Source organism: Lissotriton helveticus, chromosome 10, assembly GCF_964261635.1.
Source record: "Lissotriton helveticus chromosome 10, aLisHel1.1, whole genome shotgun sequence".
Classification (NCBI taxonomy): Eukaryota; Metazoa; Chordata; class Amphibia; order Caudata; family Salamandridae; genus Lissotriton; species Lissotriton helveticus.
Window position 1 is genome coordinate 308856159 of NC_136071.1, and position 23918 is coordinate 308880076.

Here is a 23918-nt window from a genome sequence, read left to right on the forward strand (position 1 = left end):
AGGAGTGTATGCTGTAATAGGAAGTGAGGGATGTCTGGTCAAGCAAAGAAAATGCCACTTGATAAACCATCGAAAATTGAGTGGCGAATCTCCTGAAAAAAATGAGTTTTTCTATTTAGCACTTTTGCAACTTTTCAAGCCTTGGCGTGCAGAAGAGGAACTGCTTGGAGATTTCCTCTGTTACGAAGACTCTTTCAATGCCGCCAAGGAGACCATAGAATCTCCTGCTTTTCCCAAATATGTAGAAATGTTGAATGCGGAAATTGAGCAGGAAGCAACGATTGCAGCCGAGATTGCCAGAGACAGTTCTCAGGACAGTCAGAGTTCTGCTTCATTGAGTCAGGATCCACTAGGAGGACCTCTTATTGAAAATGAAGCTGCCACTGCTATGAATGAAGTGGAAAGAGCCATGGCACATGCTCAAGAGGATGCGGTTAACTTAGAAGAGTTGGAAAGGCAACTCAACGTTGAGCAGAGGAAAATATATGACGAAGTTACCATGCAAATTGATCATGGATTAAGTCATGATAAGAAAGAGTGCTCATGTACGTCGTTGAAGCCTGTCCGACTGTACGTGAGTGGAGAAGCGGGAACTGGAAAAAGTTTCCTCATTAAAGCAATTTCATGCTATTTGCAGGAAAGGACAGAGTCATCGCTGTCTTGTGTTGTCACTGCTCCAACTGGACTGGCAGCACATAATATTAAAGGGATTACTTTACATCGTTTACTGATGCTGCCAGTGGAGCATGACAACAAATTAGAATATCACAAGCTATCTGGAGATGCTTGTTTTGAAGTTTCAAGAATCTTGAGGAAAATGAAACTTCTTATCATTGACGAAGTAAGCATGGTTTCCAATGTCATGCTTGCCTTTGTGCATTTGAGGATGCAAGAAGTTCTCAAAACAGAGTATGATGTGTTATTTGGTGGCAAACACATCATTGTTTTCGGAGATCTTCTGCAGCTGACACCAGTGAAAGGGCAACCTGTGTTCAAAATGCTCACGCATGAAGATACCAGGAAGTGCCTAGGCAGCATTGGCAACGTCAATATATGGTTAAACTTCAATTATGCTGAACTGCATGAAAATATGCGTCAGGCGAAGGATGAAGTTTACAAGACTATTCTACAAGATGTTAGAATTGGAAAAGTGACTGAGCATGGGAAAGAAGTTTTAAATGCACGATTACTGTCAAATTTATATCCAGAACAAGATGTTGTGCCTGAGAATATTTTTCTGAAAATTACTGAAAAGAAATCTGGAATATGTTTGATGCCAACTCTTGCAGAATGTGCCAAATTTAACAACAAAATGTTGCATTTAGAAAAGCAAGAGATTGTGAAACTGGAAGCTATTGATAGAGTAGAGCATATGGGATCAACAATTATTTTGTCTGAGAATCTGAAAACTAAATTGGATTCATTAGAGAAGAGTATATCTAAAACTGCAGGTTTTGAAAAGACTCTGAATGTGTGCTTGAACTGCCGTATAATTTTAAGAAGGAATTTACATGTTGAAAGAGGTCTGGTAAATGGATCAATGGGTAATGTTGTTGATTTTGTGAAATACAGAAATAGAGATGGAATTGAATTTTTAAAAATTAAATTTGATGGCATTGAGGAAGTACAGCTAATTGCTCGTTGTTCTGCTAGATTTTTGCTTGTAAAAGACTTATATGTTCGCCGTAAGCAGTTCCCTGTTTGCTTGGCATATGCGGTGACAATCCATAAATCGCAAGGTTTAAGTGTAGACAGTGCATTGGTGAATATTGGCAGTTCTGTGTTCAAGGAGGGTATGGCATATGTGGCATTGTCACGAGTTAGAACTTTATCGGGATTGTACTTGATTGAGTGTGATGTCACAAACATTTGTGCAGATCTAGAATGTGTTAAGGAATACAATAGGTTAAGAAGAGAGTATGCGCCACATTTGCCTCAGTTTCCTTTGTTTGAGAAACGTCTGGTAGGCCGGAAACGAAGAAATGAGAACAATACTGGGGAGGTTGTAGCAAAAAGACAAAAAGTGAATGAACCTAAAATTACAAGCAGAAACAAAAAGGATTCTGTTGAAGATGTTGTTGGTTTTCAGTTTGAAAACAGTTCTGGTGTCAACTGCTATGCTAATGTAGTAATTAATGTTTTGTTTTCTCTAAAAAATGTAAAAGAAGAGATTGTGGTCAATTCTGATCAAAGATTTTGCAGTTTGTTAAATTCTGTGTTAGAGAAATGTACCACTGATAGAAGAAACATAGAAAGTGTGTCTGAAATTCGAAATCTGTTAGATAGATGTTCAGGCCAAACACAATTCTCTCAAAATATTCAGCAAGATTGTCAGGAGTTTTTAATGTATATGCTTGATGTATTACATGCTGAAGGTGTAGATGTAGATCAGCTGTTTGGGCTTTCTTATCAATGGCAGCATGACTGCGAGAACTGTATGGTATCAAGTACTACTAGTGTAGACTCAGAAAGATTTATATATTTAACTTTGCCAGACAGTAAATCAGTCTCCTTTAATAAGCTAGTAAAAGCTGCTAATCACAACATGGAGTGTAGCCAATGTAAATCTGAAATGATGTCCACATTATTTATACGAACATATGGCCAGTACGTCATTTTAATGTTCCAACGATGTAGGACTGATGGAACAAAATTGACAACTTTAATAAAAAAATTTGTAGCTTCGCAGTTGTCAATATCAGGAAGGACTTTTGTAACTACAGCAATTATATATCATGACGGCCCTTCAATAACATCAGGACATTACACAGCTTATTTAAAGTCTAGAAATGGCTGGTCATTCTGCAATGATTCTGTTTTAGTTTTCAAAAAAAAATTGCCGTATGACCTTAAAAACTCTTACCTGGTGTTTTTAAAACCAAAATTTTAGGGAAATAATCTCGGGATGTGCTCTGTGGAATTTCAAGAAGTTCTAATGGCTCCTACACAATTTGGCCTTGAGGATAAGTGTAGTTCAGAGACATAACTTCTAATCATAGGACTGGACATCATGGAGATATATGTGCACTTTGAATGAGTTCAGAAAAACTGTTTCTTTTTATAAGCTAATTGAAGCAGCCAATCAAAACATGGAGTAGAGGGAATGTAAGTCTGCAATGCTGTCTACTGTTTTACATTGCTTTGTGATTAAAAGTGATGTAGAGAATTAAATAATTGTAGTAGTCATAGAGGTAGTGTAAGTCTGCTTCATATTAAGCAGTATCAGTGTCATAGGAAATGACTGAGCAAGAAGGGGAAGATATTACTATTCCAGGATTGTGAAAATGATCTTCAACATTTTAATTGTGAAAGTTGCGGAAATGCCAAATGATGGGATTGGCTTACAAGAAATCCAAGAGTTATAAATAGCTCTGACTAGATTTGGCCTTGTGGAAAATAGTGGTAGAGAGCAAGAAGTCATTTATTGCATGTAACGTGTTTTTAAAAACGATGGAGGTTTTCTTTCAGAAAGTGGCGGGCTGAAAGTAATAACAGCACAAAAGAGTGTAAGCTGTTCATAGGACATCCTTGGACGTCATGGAAAGTAAGTTAACTTTAAGGAGTTCTGAATTTTGATTTCTGATGTTGTTTGGGTTTTTTAAACACAATCATTTTGATTGTGTTTTTTTTCCCCCGCTGTTACATGATGAATACCTTCAAGTCACTGTTTTTAGTGAATTTTGATACATTCTGAGAACAGCAAAAATAAACCATTTAACATGTATATTTAATTCTGTACTGTTTGCATTTATGATGTATATGTAGAACTGTGTAGGAGGCATGGAGAAGGTGAGTTTTCTGTAAGTGTTAAATTTATTGCATGCAGTGCTGCACTTCTACGTATTCTTTCATATGCTGGACTACATCTGCACAATGAGATACCTAAGCAAAGGAAACACAAGTGATGTGATTGTGAAATGAGCAAAATAAATTGCACATATTTCAATTACATCACCTGTGTTTCCTATCATTATGAATCACATTGTGCAGATCAAGTTTAGGTCTGTCCAGGGAAACATAGGAGGTTTCTACTTTGTTGAAGAGTGCAGTGGACATGACTGACTTCGTTGGTAGACTTTCACAGATATTATCTCCTCTGTGCACTTCAACAAGTGTAAATCTCATCTTGAACTCTGAGTAGGCCTCACCTCAAACAAATCTCTGGATAGGAGACATGTTATTGGCATCCTGAAGCGACACTTTTCTGAAACAAGAGCAATGCAAAAGATGCACCATGTTTTAAGATAGGCCTCACTTCATCTGCATCAAGATACTGTTAGTTTAAAATGTATATCTTTAGGATTGTGTAGGGGACCTGGAGAAGCAGAAGCTTCTGTCAGTGTCAAAGTTGTTGAAAAACTATTTGTCCTTCAATCTTTTCCCTTGTCTTTTGTAATTTTTAAATACATGTTTTAATATTTTTCAAATGTTGGTTCTCTCTTTCACAGATTGAAAATATAAAAATAAAAAGTGATTAATTTAACGGCAATTATAAGGTAAATAGTTGTACTCTTTTCGTTACATTTCTATCACATTCACCTACTATTAGATCCACTGCTTCACTTCTTTAACCCTCAGTTTCCTGCCTTTGCTACTTTCCTCATTCCTTTCTCTATTACCTACTTACTCAACTCCTTCCACTCTTTTTCTCAGTCCCTCTGTTCTCATAGTTCCTCAGTCTTGTTCACTCACTCCATCTCTATTACTCTTAGTGTCTGTGAATTACTTTCCCACCTTTTTTTTTGGACCGCTTCCCGGGAAGTGGCCCGGTTCGCAAACCAGCAGCGTTATGGGAGTCCACCATTTTGTGTTTCGGTCGAATCAAGATACAAGATGGAGGGCAAATAATGTTCAGAATGGGTAGAAGGGGGCACGGTAGATGTATCTTGACCCCCTTGGTTTTCTGAGGGTGGCTGAGGAGGACCATAGTTCTTCACTCTTGTTCACTCTCTCTGTTTCTATTAATGTCACTGTTTATGACTGATCAAAAAAATGTTTTAAAAAAAAGAACAGTAACTATAAGGGAAGGAAACAGACAGTTATGTTAAAAGAAAGACAGCTATAGGGAGTAAACTAAGGATACTGTTACCTACAATCCACTGCTGTTGATGTTACTGACCATGTCATGAATGATGTAATATGTGACATCATCAGCAGTGGATTGTAGGTAACAGTATCTCTTGTTTACTCCCTAGCGCTGTCTTTCTTTTCACATAACTGTCTGTTTGCTTACCTTATACTTACTGTTCTTTTTTTTTAAAAATATTTTTTTTGGTTAGCTTCCGGTACGCGTACCGGGTAGCGCTCCGGGGAGCGAACTAAGAGAAATAGAGGTTGGCAGAGTTCTAAATATTCTACCAATTTTTTTATAATGGGGAGATAGTTCTGAAAAGAACTTTTTTTTTATGTTTTTGTTGTTTTATATTTTTTTAGTATTTTTTGAACATTTTTTTACTTTTTTTGTATTTTCTGAACGTTTTTAAAAATTTTTTGGTTTTTTTGGGGGGGGGGGAAACAAAAACGATCCATTGTAAAGGGCTCAACAGGAGCAACAAAAAAAAAAGAATTTATTTTTTGGGGCGTTTCGTACAAACATTAACATGATTTTGAATAGCTCGCAAAATCAAAGTGATGCTACTTTCCCTGTAGCAGATGAAATCGCCACATTCCACGCACACTTGCTTTACGTGCCCAAACAACATTTGGATGTTTGCGATCATCTCCCTCGCCTCTGGTCCCGACACCTCTGGAACAACTGATCTTCTTGCCATTGGGAGGGGATTTTGTTGCTCATCACGTAGCTGGGCAGCACTATAATTATTTGGGTGCCACCTACTCATATGCCGATGCATAGTGTGATTGCCGTAACTGTATTTTTTATCAGTTCCCCTTGACAATCTATCACCGCATATACGGCAAAACACGTAGCGTGCATTCACTTTTTTTTGCCCCTCAGGAATTCTATAGAATTGCCAAATGTAATTCTCCTTTCGATTGTACCTCCTGGGCTCCTCTGGCAAAAACCTTGGCTCTTCCTCCTCTTCCTCCTCTTCCTGTTCTTCCTCTTCTTGCAAAATTACTTCTGCAGGTGGTCCTCTCTTTCTTGGATTTGGTGGAGGTGGTGGGTTAGCACCAGCTGAAGCTACTAATGAAGCCATGTCAAAGTGTAAATAAAGGGTCTTTCTCTCACCAAGATGAAAGTCAGAGTGAGGAAAGAAGGAGGGGTTTTCATCATTTGGGAAAAGCAAAAGTTCTAAACCAATGAAAAGTGTTCATTTTAGATCACATGACCTAGTATTACATCATTAGGAAACCAAAAGTGAAATGAACCAATGAAAAGTGTTATTACCGAGTCACATGACCTGCTGTGTTTACGTTACGCGGTCGGCGCCGCGCCGCGGATCGCTTCCGGTTCGCGTACCGCTACGCTTCCGGGTACGCGAACGTAGCACGTAATATGACGTATTACGCGAGAACGCGAAACGTCATGCTGACGCGAAGCGTCACGATGTTGTTTTCTAACGCGAGAGGTGCGCAAAAGGAACGTTTACCGGTTCGCGGACCGGGTCGCGCCTCCGGATTGAGCTAACGGGAAGCTAACCGGTTCGCGTACCGGGAGCGTAACAAAAAAAATAATTAAAAAAAATTGTATTAAAAATATGTAAAAAATATTTTTCTATTTAAAGAATAATACATTGTAAAGGTTTTGATATTAGCTATTAAAAAACCAATGAAATTCACTGGAAAAACCATAGGTTATAGACCATATATAGTTAGGAATTAGCATTTACAAAACCTTGAAAATTCACTGAAAAAACCATAGGTTATAGACCATATATAGTTAGGAATTAGCATTTAAAAAACCTTATTTTACTCACACAAAACCATTGAAATTCCATATATAGTTAGTTGCACTAACTATATATCGCGCACCCGCAATCCACTACTTGAGATCATGTCACATATTACATCATTCATGACATGGTCACTGACATCACTGATGACATCACTGATGACATCTCAAATGACATCACTGATGACATCACTGATGACATCTCAAATGACATCACTGATGACATCACTGATGACATCTCAAATGACATCACTGATGACTACATCCAGTGACTGTATAATTCTGTAAAGTTAAAATATGTCTTACATATTGAAGAATGAGTGGATGTATAAGTGTCTTGATGAAGGATTTAGTAGGGGCATGGCTGACTGTATGAGTGACTGATTAAATGTGTCTCACTGAGTGCATGGGTTAGTGACTAAACTGTCTTAATTTGTGCATCATTATGTCTGTTGTTCTGTAAACTGCTGCATGTGTTGATCATTAGCTATATGATTAACTGTATGGGTTATTGATTGGTTGCCCAAGCATTTGTATGGGAGACTGAGTGTGTGTCTGGGTGGCTGGGAGGTGTATGACTCTCTGCATAGATGTGTGAGCAGTTGATTGACTAGATGTATGGGTTCAAAAGTGCATGTGGAAACAGCTGTATGGGCGGTTGACTGTGTGCATGAGTGTATTGGTGAGTGAATGGATATCTCAGTGCTACATGTCAAAGTAAGTACATATGTAAAACACAGTACATGTGAGAGTTGACATATATAAATAACTGTGCATAAGAGCCAGTGAATGTGTGAGTGGCTGTATGGATCATTGTGAACTTGTATCCAGGATTGTATAAGTGAGTAAATATGTTTTAGTATATGTTTGAATAAGTAAGGTGTGTATAACTGTATAGTTGAGGAAATGGAGGTGTGATTGATTCTTTGCATGACTGACTAAGTGTCTGAGTAACTCCATGGATGAGTGACAGTCTATGAGTGTCTGTTTACACTGAGTGTATCTAAGGTTATATTAGAGTCTGTAGAGGTTCATCGTATTATCACATGAATGATGTCATCAGTGATGTGATCAGTAATGTCAAATGAGATGTCATCAGTGATGTCATTTGAGATGTCATCAGTGATGTCATCAGTGATGTCATTTGAGATGTCATCAGTGATGTCATCAGTGATGTCATTTGAGATGTCATCAGTGATGTCATCAGTGATGTCATTTGAGATGTCATCAGTGATGTCATCAGTGATGTCAGTGACCATGTCATGAATGATGTAATATGTGACATGATCAGCAGTGGATTGCGGGTGCGCGATATATAGTTAGTGCAACTAACTATATATGGAATTTCAATGGTTTTGTGTGAGTAAAATAAGGTTTTTTAAATGCTAATTCCTAACTATATATGGTCTATAACCTATGGTTTTTTCAGTGAATTTTTATATATATATATATATATATATATATATATATATATATATAACATTTCTATGGCAAAATGAAACCCCTTATTTTGTTCCTTTTCAAATTAAATGTATTAAGTGTTACCACTTTATTCCAATCAAGATGACTTCAGGTGTGCCATACTTTTGTGATAAGTAAGACTGTTAGCGTTCTAGTTGTTCTTTAAAACACTCTGGGACATTCTGTCACTGGGCTATAGTTGGGCTACATCTGGCTGATATTTGGGCTACATTTGTTTTTTTCTGTCTCTGGCGGCCATCTTTGGGCTACATTGGGCTTCATTGGGCTTCATTGGGCTACATTGGGCTACATTTGGGCTCCAACATATATATAGCCCAATGTAGCCCAATATATATTTTTCGAAGTTAATTTTCGTAAAAACCACTGGAGCATATATCTTGAGACATAGCAAAGGCACATCGGGCTACCAGTCCCTACAATTTTGCCAAGTTTCGTGGAAATCCATTCAGCCGATCGAGCTAAAAATGAGTCCAACCGCCCTATGGAAAACTCAATGTTAAAAACACGTTTTGGGACCCCCCTTTTTTCTCGGCCCCCGCTTGACGAAACCCCCCCAAATTTTCAGGGGCTGCTCAGAAACAAAATTTCAGCCAATTCCGTCCTCAAACGCCAAAGTTATTCAACATAGAATTTTCAAAAATCCCATAGGAAAAAAATCCTAACTATATATACCTACTGGCGACCGCCAGTAGGTAATATATATATTCACTGAAAAAACCATAGGTTATAGACCATATATAGTTAGGAGTTAGCATTTAAAAAACCTTATTTTACTCACACAAAACCATTGAAATTCCATATATAGTTAGTTGCACTAACTATATATCGCGCACCCGCAATCCACTGCTGATGATGTCACATATTACATCATTCATGACATGGTCAGTGACATCACTGATGACATCACTGATGACATCTCAAATGACATCACTGATGACATCACTGATGACAACATCCAGTGACTGTATGTTTCTGTAAAGTTAAAATATGTCTTACATATTGAAGAATGAGTGGATGTATAAGTGTCTGGATGAAGGATTTAGTAGGTGCATGACTGACTGTATGAGTGAGTGATTAAATGTGTCTCACTGAGTGCATGGGTTAGTGACTAAACTGTTTTAATTTGTGCATCATTGTGTCTGTTGTTCTGTAATCTGCTGCATGTGTTGATCATTAGCTATATGACTAACTATATGGGTTATTGATTGGTTGCCCAAGTATTTGTATGGGAGACTGAGTGTGTGTGTGGGTGGCTGGGAGGTGTATGACTCTGTGCATAGATGTGTGAGCAGTTGATTCACTAGATGTATGGGTTCAAAAGTGCACGTGGAAACAGATGTATGGGCGGTTGACTGTGTGCATGAGTGTATTGGTGAGTGAATGGATATCTCAGTGCTACATGTCAAAGTAAGTACATATGTAAAACACAGTACATGTGAGAGTTGACATATATAAATAACTGTGCATAAGAGCCAGTGAATGTGTGAGTGGCTGTATGGATCATTGTGAACTTGTATCAGGGATTGTATAAGAGAGTAAATATGTGTTAGTATATGTTTCAATAAGTAAGGTGAGTATAACTATATAGTTGAGGAAATGGAGGTGTGATTGATTCTTTGCAAGACTGACTAGGTGTGTGAGTAACTCCATGGATGAGTGACAGTCTGTGAGTGTCTGTTTACACTGAGTGTATCTAAGGTTATATTAGAGTCTGAAGAGGTTCATCGTATCATCACATGAATGATGTCATCAGTGATGTGATCAGTAATGTCAAATGAGATGTCATCAGTGATGTCATTTGAGATGTCATCAGTGATGTCATCAGTGATGTCATTTGAGATGTCATCAGTGATGTCATCAGTGATGTCACTGACCATGTCATGAATGATGTAATATGTGACATCATCAGCAGTGGATTGCGGGTGCGCGATATATAGTTAGTGCAACTAACTATATATGGAATTTCAATGGTTTTGTGTGAGTAAAATAAGGTTTTTTAAATGCTAATTCCTAACTATATATGGTCTATAACCTATGGTTTTTTCAGTGAATTTTCAAGGTTTTGTAAATGCTAATTCCTAACTATATATGGTCTATAACCTATGGTTTTTTCAGGGAATTTCAATGGTTTTTTAATAGCAAATATCATAAGCTGTCGAATGTCAAGTACGTGGTAAGTGAAAACATTTTCGTGTTTATGCACACTGATCTGCTTTGAATGGTGCCCCCCCCCTCATTTCTATTAGGAGTACTCTCTCTTTGCAGATAGTGAAAGGTAGTTAACGCAGGCCTTTGCCCCCCGTTGTAATACGTCGTGCCTGCTTCTCTCTCCATTTGATTGATTGTTATCCAAGCATTTACTGTTTTAGAATTGGTTCTCTTTGGTTCATTCTCTATTTACAAACAAACACAGAGTCGCAATACTCTGTTTAGTCTTTGCAGATAACGAAAAATCGTGTAAAAAAAAAAGAAAAGGAATCGAGCAAAATCAGTAGGCCACTAATGGGATCTCTTTTTGACCTCGCTAAAATAGAAACATTAGGAACAACCCCTCATGACAAATACAAAACTAGTGAGATGAACTGAACTCCACACAATGATGGCTGCAAAACAGCTCGGCTCCGCCACCCACCCCGCCCAAAATAACGATAAAGAGCGGCTGCCATGATTGGTTGCGGAATGGCCACGACGGAGCTACGAAATGGTGGTGCTCTCATGCTAACCCCAGCTTCAGTCTGAAACATCCAGAAACACTGTAGACTACCAATTCGATCAGTTCCGGTAGCGCCCCAATGTAAACCGGTAGAGAAGAACTAGCCCTCCCCTCTTTGACTGATGGTTCTTGTTGCCTGTCCCTTCTGTTGTCATTTAACAGAACTATTTAGCCTGCTGAAAGGGGTTGTGTTCCGACCGCTGGTTGGTGGAGACATTTTGACTATATTCTGGACCTGCGTTGTCGCGTAATGCGTCATATGACGCGCCGCGTTAGCGCATCCGGAAGTCATCCGGGGCGCGACGCGCAGCGCGTAACGTAAGCATAACAAGTCATGTGACTTGTTAATAAAACTTTTCATTGGTTCATTTTACTTTTCTTATTCTAATGATGAAAGGCTTGGTCATATGACCTAAAAATTACGCTTTTTATTACTTCCGAAAATTATTTTTTCTTAAATATATGTTATAATGTTCCAGGCTAATGTACTTTCCCGGAAAATTTACAACTGTCCTGCAAGTAAAATATATTCTTTTTTCGAGAAAAAGAGCGTTTCTTCGTCCCATGACGGAGCCGTTGAGCAAAAGAGGGTCGACCTGCTGTCTTAGTCACCGATACGCCTGAATATGAGATTCTTATCTATCACTTTATGTTGCAGGAGTAGAAAACACAACAGCCCTTGACCATTTATCTTTACTGCGTTCCTGCGTATTATACCTTTTACCCTTCATGTATTTGGTCTGCTTTATTTCACTTGCCTTTTAATGATTCTAAAACAGTGACTATTATTAAAAACTTTACCAATGTATATACTACTACCATGTTTTCTTTTAAAAACCTTTATTGTGAAAATTTCATTATACAAATACGAGCCTATAACCACGTGGGCCGGCCACGGAGCAAACTGTAATCGTATATGATGAGTAGACATTTACACTGTAGAGGAACGTAACGGGCGGGCCATTAGGTTGCAAGAACTAAGGTGTCTAACAGTTGCGGAATCGGTGGACGTACATTTTATAATTAAAATACGACAGGGCCAGTTACAATAAAATTATCTAGATATACATTTGCGGGCAAGTACCATGGGTGACGTTAATTCGAACTTTCAATAGTACAGTAATCAATAACACATCAGAACTTAATATCAATAGGGATGTCGAAATATTCAATCAATTCTCGTCCCCGCCCGCCATATGCTTCAAAACTGCATACGTATCTCGTGATTTCAAGGTTCTGCAACCAGTACACAACAAGGAGTTACGAGTCCCATTTATTCCGGCGCCATTTTGGGCGAGGACGGGCAGGTCCAGGATATAGTCAAAATGTCTCTACCAACCATCGACTATGATGATGTTCATATGCTGTATTTATTAGAGTAACACTCATCTGTCCACATGAAATTAATTTGCCACAATCTAAACATGTCATTTTAATCTTTCCAAAGTTCTAAATATTTGGGACCATTTCCCTTGCCTCTGATGCTGTCAGTGCCACTTCTTTGATGAATGTACTGGCAGGTCGGGGGTTCTCCTCCAAATCTCTCTTTCATGCAGCACTATAATTAATTGGTGCCACCTCTCCATATGATGATGCATGGTATAGTTACCATAACTATATTTTTTTTCGGTTCCTCTGGAGAGTACATCGTGGCAGATGAAGCGTGTAACGTACCGGGAATTTACCTTTTTTTGCATGTACAGGAAAGGGAAAAAAAAAACGAGCGTCCGAGTTCTAAAGTGTCCCAGGGCCATTTTAGTACACCAGGCCCAAATCCAAAGAACAGGCCGCCATTTTGAGAGTCCTGTTGTAGCCGCCTGTCGCTATAGCATCAAGAGCGGCCGAAACTCAGCTGAATGGCAACTGAAACGGTAAAGGGGTGCCCCACTACAGCAGACGAGCCTCCACCTAGGAAGGCCGTTCACGCCGCCTCCCCCCCCTCCCCCTTCGGGCACCCCACGCCGTTATTCGGAGCAGTATTGTAGGATGGCCACACCAGTGCGGCAACTTGCTAGACATCACCTCGGTGGTAACCGAATCTCAGCGCCTTCTGGTGTCTTCTCTTCAGAAAATATTCTTGCGCTACCTTTGCCCCATTCGCACATCGGTCCGCTACTGACGCCATCTCACAGGCTAATGGGGCGCCCCACGCCGAGTTTCAGCATTGTAGGATGACCACACCAGTACAGCAACTTGCTAGACATCACCTCGGTGCCATCCGGATCTCGGCGCCCCACTGCAGATGAAGTGCCTCTCAACTATGAAACCACCACGGTGCCATCCGGATCTTGGCGCCTTGTGCTGGTTCCGGCCTATTCACACATCGGTCCGCTACTGACGCCATCTCACAGGCCAACGGGGCGCCCCACGCCGACTTTCAGCATTGTAGGATGGCCACACCAGTGCGGCAACTTGCTAGACATCACCTCGGTGCCATCCGGATCTTGGCATCTCAACGCCTAGTGGTATCTTCCATACAGAAAATATTGTTGCGCTGCCTTTGGCCCCATTCGCACATCGGTCCGCTACTGACGCCATCTCACAGGCCAACAGGGCGCCCCACGCCGACTTTTACCATTGTAGGATGGCCACACCAGTGCCACAACTTGCTAGACACCACCTCGGTGCCATCCGGATCTTGGCATCTCAGCGCCTTGTGGTGTCTTCTATTCAGAAAACATTGTTGCGCTGCCTTTGGCCCCATTCGCACATCGGTCCACTACTTACGCCATCTCACAGGCCAACAGGGCGCCCCACGCCGACTTTCAACATTGTAGGATGGCCACACCAGTGCACCTTACTAGGCACCACCTCGGTGCCATCCGGATCTTGGCGCGTTGTGCTGCCTTCGGCCTATTCGCACATCGGTCCGCTACTGACGCGAACTCACAGGCCAACAGGGCGCCCCACGCCGACTTTCAGCATTGTAGGATGGCCACACCAGTGCTGCAACTTGCTGGACACCACCTCGGTGCCATCCGGATCTTGGCGCGTTGTGTTGCCTTCGGCCTATTCGCACATCGGTCCGCTACTGACGCCGCCTCACGTGCCAACGTATTTTCTCCGCATTTTATACCCTATGCCGCATAACAGGTCATGTGACTTGTTTATAAAACTTTTCATTGGTTCATTTTACTTTTGGTTTCCTAATGATGGAAGGCTTGATCATATGACCTAAAAACAACACTTTTCATTGGATGAAAACTTTTTTTTTTCCCCAAACGATGAAAGCCCCACCTTGTTTCTGGATGTTTCAGACTGAAGCTGGCGTCACCATGAAAGCACCACCATCTCGTGGCTCCGTCGTAGTCATTCCGCGAGCAATCATGGCAGCCGCTCCCCACCAGAAGCCTGCAGGAGTCGGGGGCCCCCAAAACTTTTGATGAATCCTCAAGGCGGAGGGAACGCTTTCGAGAATGGGGTCCAAGACCTAGCAGACAAGCGTCCGATTTCCAAGGTGTCCCAGGGCCATTTCAGTGGACCAGGCCCAAAAAGGAAACAGCCTGCCACCATTTTGAGAGTCCTGTGACAGCCGCCTATCGCTGCACCGCAAGAGTGGGCGCAACTCAGCTGAATTGCGGCTTTTGACACAGTGGACCAAAAGCGGACGGAATGGCAACTGAAACGGTAAAGGGGCGCCCCACTACAACAGACGAGACTCCACCTGGAGAGGCCCGTTCACGCCGCCTCCCCCGGGGCGCCCCACGCCGTTATTCGGAGCAGCATTGTAGGATACCAAAACCAGTGCGGCAACTTACTGGACATCACCTTGGTGCCATCGTTCTGCTGCCTTGGAACTATTCGCAAAACAGTTTGCTACTGATGACCCACCCCCCGCGACGCCCCACGCCGGATTCCGAAATCAGTGAAATCTGGACGTTGTGCTGCGTTGGGACTATTCGCACAGCCGACCGCTACTTCGTTGTTTTTCCCTAAAAATGTTTATATGTTATTACTGTTTTTGTTTTCTTGTATATATTTATAAGTTATTAAAGTTTTATAATCTTACTACTTTGTTGGAGTGCTATATATTTTTAATGTGACACATAATTGTAAAAACTTTGATGTACAAAGAGTCATCCCTGGAATCTTCCGCTTCAGGCTCGGTCCCCTCCCCAATCACAATACAGGATGGTTTTCAGATAATAGGAACGCGTCTGCTGTGACGGATCTCATCGAGTGTGGGCCTTGATCTACTATAACTCCTTTGAAGAGGGGTGATTCTTTACAGCTGGGGCCATAAACTACATCTGCAGGGCTAGCTGATAGCCTAGGACCGGCCTGGACAATCGGACACAGAGGAAAAGGAGTGTCAGAGGGTGCGGTAGTGAATAGGGCGAAAGGGAGGTGTCGAGCGGGCACAAGGTGTGATTCTCAGGGAAGAGCAGCGCAGATGGGGGGAGGTTTATTACCCATGCATAAGACAGAGAGCGGGGGTGACCACTGCCTGGGGGAGATGCTTGCAAGGGTGGGGAGCCATGCTAAGGATCGACAGCGTGCAGAGAGTGGGTCTGATCAAGGCATCTAAAATGACTGCCGTGCACGACAAAAGTGTGGCATTTGAAAAAAGGCAAGATGGCGCAGACAATGTTTTTCAACACTTCCTGATTTCCTTCCACTCGAACGTTAACAGACGTTGGGGCATATTACCAAAGTTACGCAATATTTATCCCTAACGATGCTTAGCAACAAATTTTTTACCGCTAAGCATCTTCAGAAATTATCGCAGATAAACCTTGCTATTATCAAGGTTTATCGCAAATACGATAAAAAACTACCGCAATGCATTAATATCGCTGAAAACTCAGCGATATTCATGCATTACCGAGCTAATGCTCTTAGCCATGTTATCCACCTCCCATTGGATAACATGGCTAAGAACTGCTCAGGGCAGGTGGTAGCTTTTGGAGATATTCGCGCTTATCGCGAATATTTCCAAAAGTTGGTAATAGGAGATAGCGATGTTAGCGACTGTTTCCAGTCGCTAACATCTTGGCATGCCCACTTTGCATGTCATTAGTGATAAATATCACTCACATGCAAAGTGGGGCCCAAGATGGTCGCTATCTCCTACTAGCCGTCGCTAACTGGTGTTAGCAACAGCTAGGTAATACAGAGATAATTTTATCTCCGCGAAGCGGAGCGCTGTTACAGATATATATCTTGTTTTTGAACGTTAATTTCTCAAAATCCACTGAAGCACATATATTGAGACCTAGCAAAGGCACATCGAGCTACCAGTCCCTACAATTTTGCCAAGTTTCGTGCAAATCCATTCAGCCGTTCGATTATTATTATTATTTTTTTTTTGCCCCGCGGGGCCCTTTTAAAACCTCCACATCAAACCTAAGAGGTCAAGGAGGATCTACTATGCCCCCTTATGGTCATTTGCCCCTTCGCTTTGGTCTCCTCTTGTCTCTCGATCCTACCGAGAGACAAGATGGCGGCCGCTACGGACTGTTTGCAATGTTTACAGACGCCGGAGAACCACTCAGCTTCGCAAACCTCCGTTACGCGAAGCGGAGCGCTGTTACAGATATATATCTTTTTTTGAACGTTAATTTCTCAAAATCCACTGGAGCACATATATTGAGACCTAGCAAAGGCACATCGGGCTACCAGTCCCTAATATTTTACCAAGTTTTGTGCAAATCCATTCAGCCGTTCGATTATTATTATTATTTTTTTTTTTTGCCCCGCGGGGCCCTTTTAAAACCTCCACATCAAACCTAGAGGGTCAGGGAGGATCTACTATGCCCCCTTATGGTCATTTGCCCCCTCGCTTTGGCCTCCGCTTGTCTCTCGATCCTACCGAGAGACAAGATGGCGGCCGCTACGGACTGTTTGGAATGTTCACAGACGCCAGAGAACCAATCAGCTTCGCTTCACAAAGCTCCGTAACGCGTAAAGTCCGCGAACCGGAGCGCTGCCCGGTCCGCTGTTACAGATATATATCTTTTTTTGAACGTTAATTTCTCAAAATCCACTGAAGCACATATATTGAGACCTAGCAAAGGCACATCGGGCTACCAGTCCCTACAATTTTGCCAAGTTTCGTGCAAATCCATTCAGCCATTCGGGCTAAAAGTGAGGCCAACCGCCCTATGGAAAACTCAATGTTAAAAACACGTTTTGGGACCCCCCTTTTTTCTCGGCCCCCCCTTGACGAACCCCCCCCCAAATTTTCAAGGGCTGCTCAGAAACAAAATGTGCCATTTTCCTGAAAATTTCAGCCAATTCCGTCCACAAACGCCAAAGTTATTAGACATAGAATTTTCAAAAATCCCATAGAGAAAAAATCCTAACTATATATACCTACTGGCGACCGCCAGTAGGTAATATATATATATATATATATTTACCACCAACTTTAGTTATACTCGCACTCCACCAGGATGATTTAAAGCAGGTTTATTTTAACCAACGCGTTTCAATCTTGCGATCTTGCTCACGGTTACAAAACATTTGTCCCTTGTTAATTTTTACAATTTATACCAGCTAATCATGCTTGCACTGTTAGGATGCATTATGGTACTGGTAGTTACATAAGCACATTTCCTTTACCCGTCTGCTCATATTCGCATTATTAAGGTGCATTATGGTGCTGGTAGTTACATTATACAATTATTTCATTTGTTTCACATTAACGGCAAAAAATATATATACACATATGTGGTTTCTGAGTGTCAGTTAGTGCAAGGAAAACTGGTTGGGGTCACTTTATGCAAAAGTACATATATTTACATGAAAACATTGCGTCTGTTCTACATGCAATTCCGTGTTCTCTAAGTGAGGAACATTAAATTCACACTTGGTACGTGTTAGCGCAATGTTGATATTATTATTATTATTATTATTATTAGGGACTAGTCCCTAAATAATATCAACATTGCGCTAACACGTACCAACGTGATAGCATAAAAACCTTTGAGTATATGAGTACTTATCTCATTATAACCTGCTATTATATTAAATAAGGCAAGTGTGAATTTAATGTTCCTCACTTAGAGAACACGGAATTGCATGTAGAACAGACGCAATGTTTTCATGTAAATATATGTACTTTTGCATAAAGTGACCCCAACCAGTTTTCCTTGCACTAACTGACACTCAGAAACCACATATGTGTATATATATTTTTTGCCGTTAATGTGAAACAAATGAAATAATTGTATAATGTAACTACCAGCACCATAATGCACCTTAATAATGCGAATATGAGCAGACTGGTAAAGGAAATGTGCTTATGTAACTACCAGTACCATAATGCATCCTAACAGTGCAAGCATGATTAGCTGGTATAAATTGTAAAAATTAACAAGGGACAAATGTTTTGTAACCGTGAGCAAGATCGCAAGATTGAAACGCGTTGGTTAAAATAAACCTGCTTTAAATCATCCTGGTGGAGTGCGAGTATAACTAAAGTTGGTGGTGAATTAATTACAGGGAACACCCATCCCTGATACTCGCACCTGTTGTGTAAAGTGTGCCCTCTGGAACGGGTTTACTTTGGTGGCAATATATATATATATATATATATATATATATATATATATATATATATATATATATATATATATATATATATATATCTTACTGGAACTTCACTTTTCTTTGATGCTTGGCGCAGAAGAACGAAACGGACCCAGGCAGGTAGATTTGCTATATTTATTAAATTATGTGCACCACTCCGTCCGCCATGACGCGTTTCGGGCCCTGAAGCCCTTGATCACATGACAAGGTCAGCCAATCATTGTGTTTTTAACATGTGTACAGGCATCATCTGACCACTGGGCCTGTAGAGATAAACAACAGACTTCAGCCTAATCTTCTGAACATCGACAGCATAACATTTTACAATGTGCATAGTTTAAAATACAGATGTACATCGTTATATTACTCTCCTGTTCCTTTTTTCCACCTTATCACAATATGATATTAAAAATTTGCATTTATAATTTGCAGTTTTGTAATTCATTGTGAAACCATTTACATATGTGTATAAAAATATCTCTCCCAATGTGCAAATCTCGCAATTACATAAATAAATAAGTATATGTTAAAAATAAAGCCAGTATTTTTTCATCATACATTGATTGTATAAAATTCATGTTCTGGTGATATTTATAAAATACATATAATACTCATTTGTGCAAATAAGCAAACAATGTGCAAATTTCGCTTCAAGATTTGTGCAAACTAGCAATATTTTTGTTGGAAGATATATTAATCAGATGGTGGATGGGGGAGATATATATATATATATATATATAAACTAATGTATGTCTGTCTGTCTGTCTGTTTTTCTTTATGCATTACTACACCATTCATCCGATCGCCATGAAACTTTGAGAAGTTGTTGAGTACACTCCCGCGAAGGTTTCTGGCATATGCATTACTACACCATTCATCTGATCGCCATGAACTTTGGTAAGTTGTTGAGTACACTCCCGCAAAGGTTTTTGGCATATGCATTACTATATATATATATTCGCCAGCACAGCAAGTCACAAAATAAGCACACTCTCAGGCATGAAAACACAGCACCCGATTAAGTGTCAAGGTGAGCATTAAACATCCTTGACACTTTTCATGCCTGAGAGTGTGCTTATTTTGTGACTTGCTGTGCTGGCGAACATTGACTTGCCGGTTTTCTCCGCCGCCATGCACACCACTTTCTAAGGGTCCAGGAGGTCCAGAAGGAGTGACTTTGGTTTTTTCATTCATATATTATATATATACACACACACCAATAACATATAATATTTAAAAAACAAACCATCTTAAAAACATTAAAAAAGCAACATACATTCTTTACAATTTTATAAAATATTTTACAGATCAAACACTCTAATTATAAATATAATAATTGTAAACAAGCAAAACAAGCAAAAACATAATACAAATTGTAACAAAATAAATTACATAATCTTACCTTTAATACATATACTATTCAAACTATAATTTGTACTAAGGTAGACAAATTGTTGCACTAAAGATGTACAACATTTACTAGTTACACATCACAATACAACAGTAGGAAAACTGTTACATCAAACAGAGGTCAAATTTACTATTCCCATTCCAGTCAATACAGCAGTAGGAAAAATGTTAGATTGAGTAGGGGTAAAATTGACTATTCTCATTCCGGTCAGTGCAACACTAGAGAAAATGTTGGATCGTGGAGGGGTAGAATTTAATATTCCCACTCCAGTCAGTGCAACAGTAGAGAAAGTGTTGGATTGTGGAGGGGTAAAATTCACTTCAATGAGTGCAGCAGTAGGAAAAGTGTTGTATTGCATTGGGGAAAATGGACTATTCCCTCTTCACTCTGTGTAACAGTAGAAAAAGTGTCTGATTGAGAAGGGGTCAAATGTACTATTCCAACTCCAATAAGTGCAACAGTAGGGCAAGTATTGGATTGAGGACAGGTAAAATTTACTTTTCCCCATCCAATGAGTGCACTCAGACCCCCCAGGATATATGTTATGTTATGTTATGTTAACTATTATTTATATAGCGCACGGCTACTCAACAAGAGTGTCCCGGCGCTTTCAGAAGGCGGCTCAGCAATTAAAAAACATAACAGTAAACAAACAAGAAAAGAAAAATGAAATAAAGAAAAAAAAAGCAACCTAAAGATTAGGTTGGATTAGCAAATTTAGCGGCACAAATATGGAAATTTAGCAGCACAAATATGGGAATTTTGCTGCATTTTTCCGGCACTTTATTGTACTCCTAATCATTCATTTTCAGCCTTATATCAATGAAAACTGTTTTAGCAGAGTATTCCGCTTTGAAATAGGCAACCTGGGATATGGAACAGAGGAAACAGCCCACAGGTGAAGGCTGTTATCCCTTGGAAATGCAATCCTCGATTTGCTTTAGTATAGGTTCTGAGAAGCCCATCAAAGATGGCCTGGTAGCATCCCATAGGAAATGGCATTGTGTTGCAGAGTTTAAAAGTAAGCAAGATAATGGTATAATGCATCATCAACTCATTTTCCATGTATGAAACCTGCCACTAGTTCACAACTTTATTCACCCTATTTTCAAAATAATCTTTCATCTTCAAAATATACCTGATATTTGCCATTCTTTTGTGCATGTTGTATAACAAATTGAAATATACATTCTTTTAAAGTGAAAATGGAGTCCCTTCGTGCAATTTCATTAAAAATGTTCACCTCTGTGTGGTAAAGGTGCTTAAATAGTTATGGTACATGGGTTCGCACTTTTTGGTGGAGACAATGGTAAAAGCACTAATATAATATATTAAAATTAAAAGCAAATGTTGCTTGTGAATGAGTATTATTTAAGAGACTATGCTCAGCCAGTCTACCCACATGCACTTATATTCCCTCAAGGCAATGAGGACCATTTCTTGCTGCTGCAAACGGCTGCTATAATTGCTTTTCCTTTTTCTAACTCTGCTAACTTTGAACTTTGTGCAACTCGCAAACTTTAAAAATGTTGATGAAGTTGCAAGTCGGTCAACTTTGCACATCTCTAATATTAAATAGTACTGCACTTCGGGTAAAAGAGTTGGGTTTTAGGGGGTTTCCAATTTCATATTTGGTTTAATAAAGTGAATGAGAAGAAATCTGTTCACTCCGGACGTGTGTAAGTGTGCACAAAGTATTAAGGAACTATGTATTCATATGGATTGGGTGAAAGTTCTTTTGGTATGGGTGCTTATATTCTAATGGAAATATGAAAATTACCACAGCAAGGTTTTTGTACATATTTTAAAATATTTCAACAATCATGACTATTAGCTTCAAAAGATTTGGGATACATTGACCTTGATCTTTCAACAAAATTGCCACCAATATTAAATTTCACCAAAATGTTGTAGCATTTTATACATCCCCATTCAGCTCCACTTCAGCGCATTACTAACTATTTTCATCAATCACTGATCTCAACTTCAGCAGCTTTCCGAAAACATTTACTTTCAGCAACTATCAGAAATATACTCAGCAATAACAGCCCTCAACAGCCCACCAGCACCTTTGTAAAAATCGCTGACTTTTTACAAAAGTGCCGAATTCGCGGGCACTTTTGTAAAAATCGCGGCATTTTTAGAAAAGTGCCGATTTCGCTGTTTGCTGCGAAATCGCGAAATCCTGAAGGGTCTAAACAGTAGGGAAAATATTGAATTGTGGAGGGATAAAATGTACTTTTCCGACTTCCGTCAGTGCAACATTAGAAACAAACAAATTCTCTTCAACACAATAAAATAATTGCAAAAACATAGTAAACAAAGAAAAATATATGTATAAAAGAAATATATTTGCCAATGTTAAATACCTATCATAAATAACAACAAATATTTGTATAATTACAATAATAAATGCATTTAACTAAAGATTTTTTTAGAAAAATTATGTAACAATTAATCTTTATTAAATAATTTTATTCTACTACCTTTCCACCCTCTACCCCTACAAAACTCACAACCTACACATAAAACTTAACTTTAAAAAAAAATATTTACACTATTAACATAAATATTTATCAAGAAACAATTATTAAGTCAAAATTAATTATGACTTAATTATAATTAATTTAGTTCCCACAATATACCCCCACAAAACACACAATACATTCCAAAAATGTACCTTAACAAAATTATAACCTAAATACAATTAATTTATGTCCCACCTTATACCCCAACAACACCCACAACCCACAACTAAAATTTAAGGAAAAAATATTTATTGCACAATTAACATAATTATGAGTTAAATATTAATTAACAACTAATTATGAATTATTTCGAATTTACTTCCCACCCTGTACCCCTATAAACCCACAACCTGCACCAAAAATTCAAAAAGAATTATATATTTACAATATGTATTTACATTATATTAACAACTAATTATTAATCACATTTAAATCACAAAACGTTATTAAATTACATTTTATAACTATTAAAAATGTAACAACTATGGGGCTTGCGTCTGTCTGACACAGTTTCGGTCTGGAATCCGCTAGACCTTAGGTTGATCATAGAGCCGTTGCAAACATCAATTTTTCAATGGAAGCTGGTGCGGCGGGCTGAAAAGCACTGCAACACAAGCTTCCATTGAAAAATGCTTGTTTGTGAACATCCATGCACGGTGTGGCAGGCACCATGTGGTGCCTGCCACACCTTGCAGGTATGATTAGGGGGGCATAATAGGTGCCCCCAAAGTCCAATAGTGGAGGGACAGGGGGACGGGGGCACTGCTAGTGGCCCCAATTAAACTTTCCAACAGCCTTTCAATGTCAGAAAGGCCGACATGAAAAGGCTGTCGGAATGTGCCATCATAATCCTGACAGCTGAGCTGAGCCGAGCCTGGCTCCGCCACCATTAGGGAATTATGGTGTTTTGACGCTCCGAGGGGCTCACCTGTCAGAAGCACCACAGGCAGTCCCTCCTCCCAATGCCTCCCGAAACACAAGGGCAGATGTCAGAGGAACATCATAATCAGCCCCTAAATTGAAAAACAAACAATGATTATCTAAAGAATTCACATCATATACATTTAAAATATATTAAAACACGTAACCCATGAAGTTGAGTCCTAGCTTGAACATGGCTCTATGTGTGATGGGTTGCTATATATATATATATGCGGCACTACTGTCACAAATGTCTACTGCTCGAATCACAAGTGAAGGCAGGGTCTGACAAGTAACAAGACACATGAGAGAGCTACTCTATGAAGGCTCAACTTGTTGATGTGGCTTGATTGATTAGGGTCTGAGGCACCTCATTGTCTCTAGTTTGGGCATGGGGTCAGGAAAGGAATGGTGGTGCTGCAGAGGGACCTTGTTACCCAACTTTAGCTGACTAAAATGGGGCATTACCAACTAAAG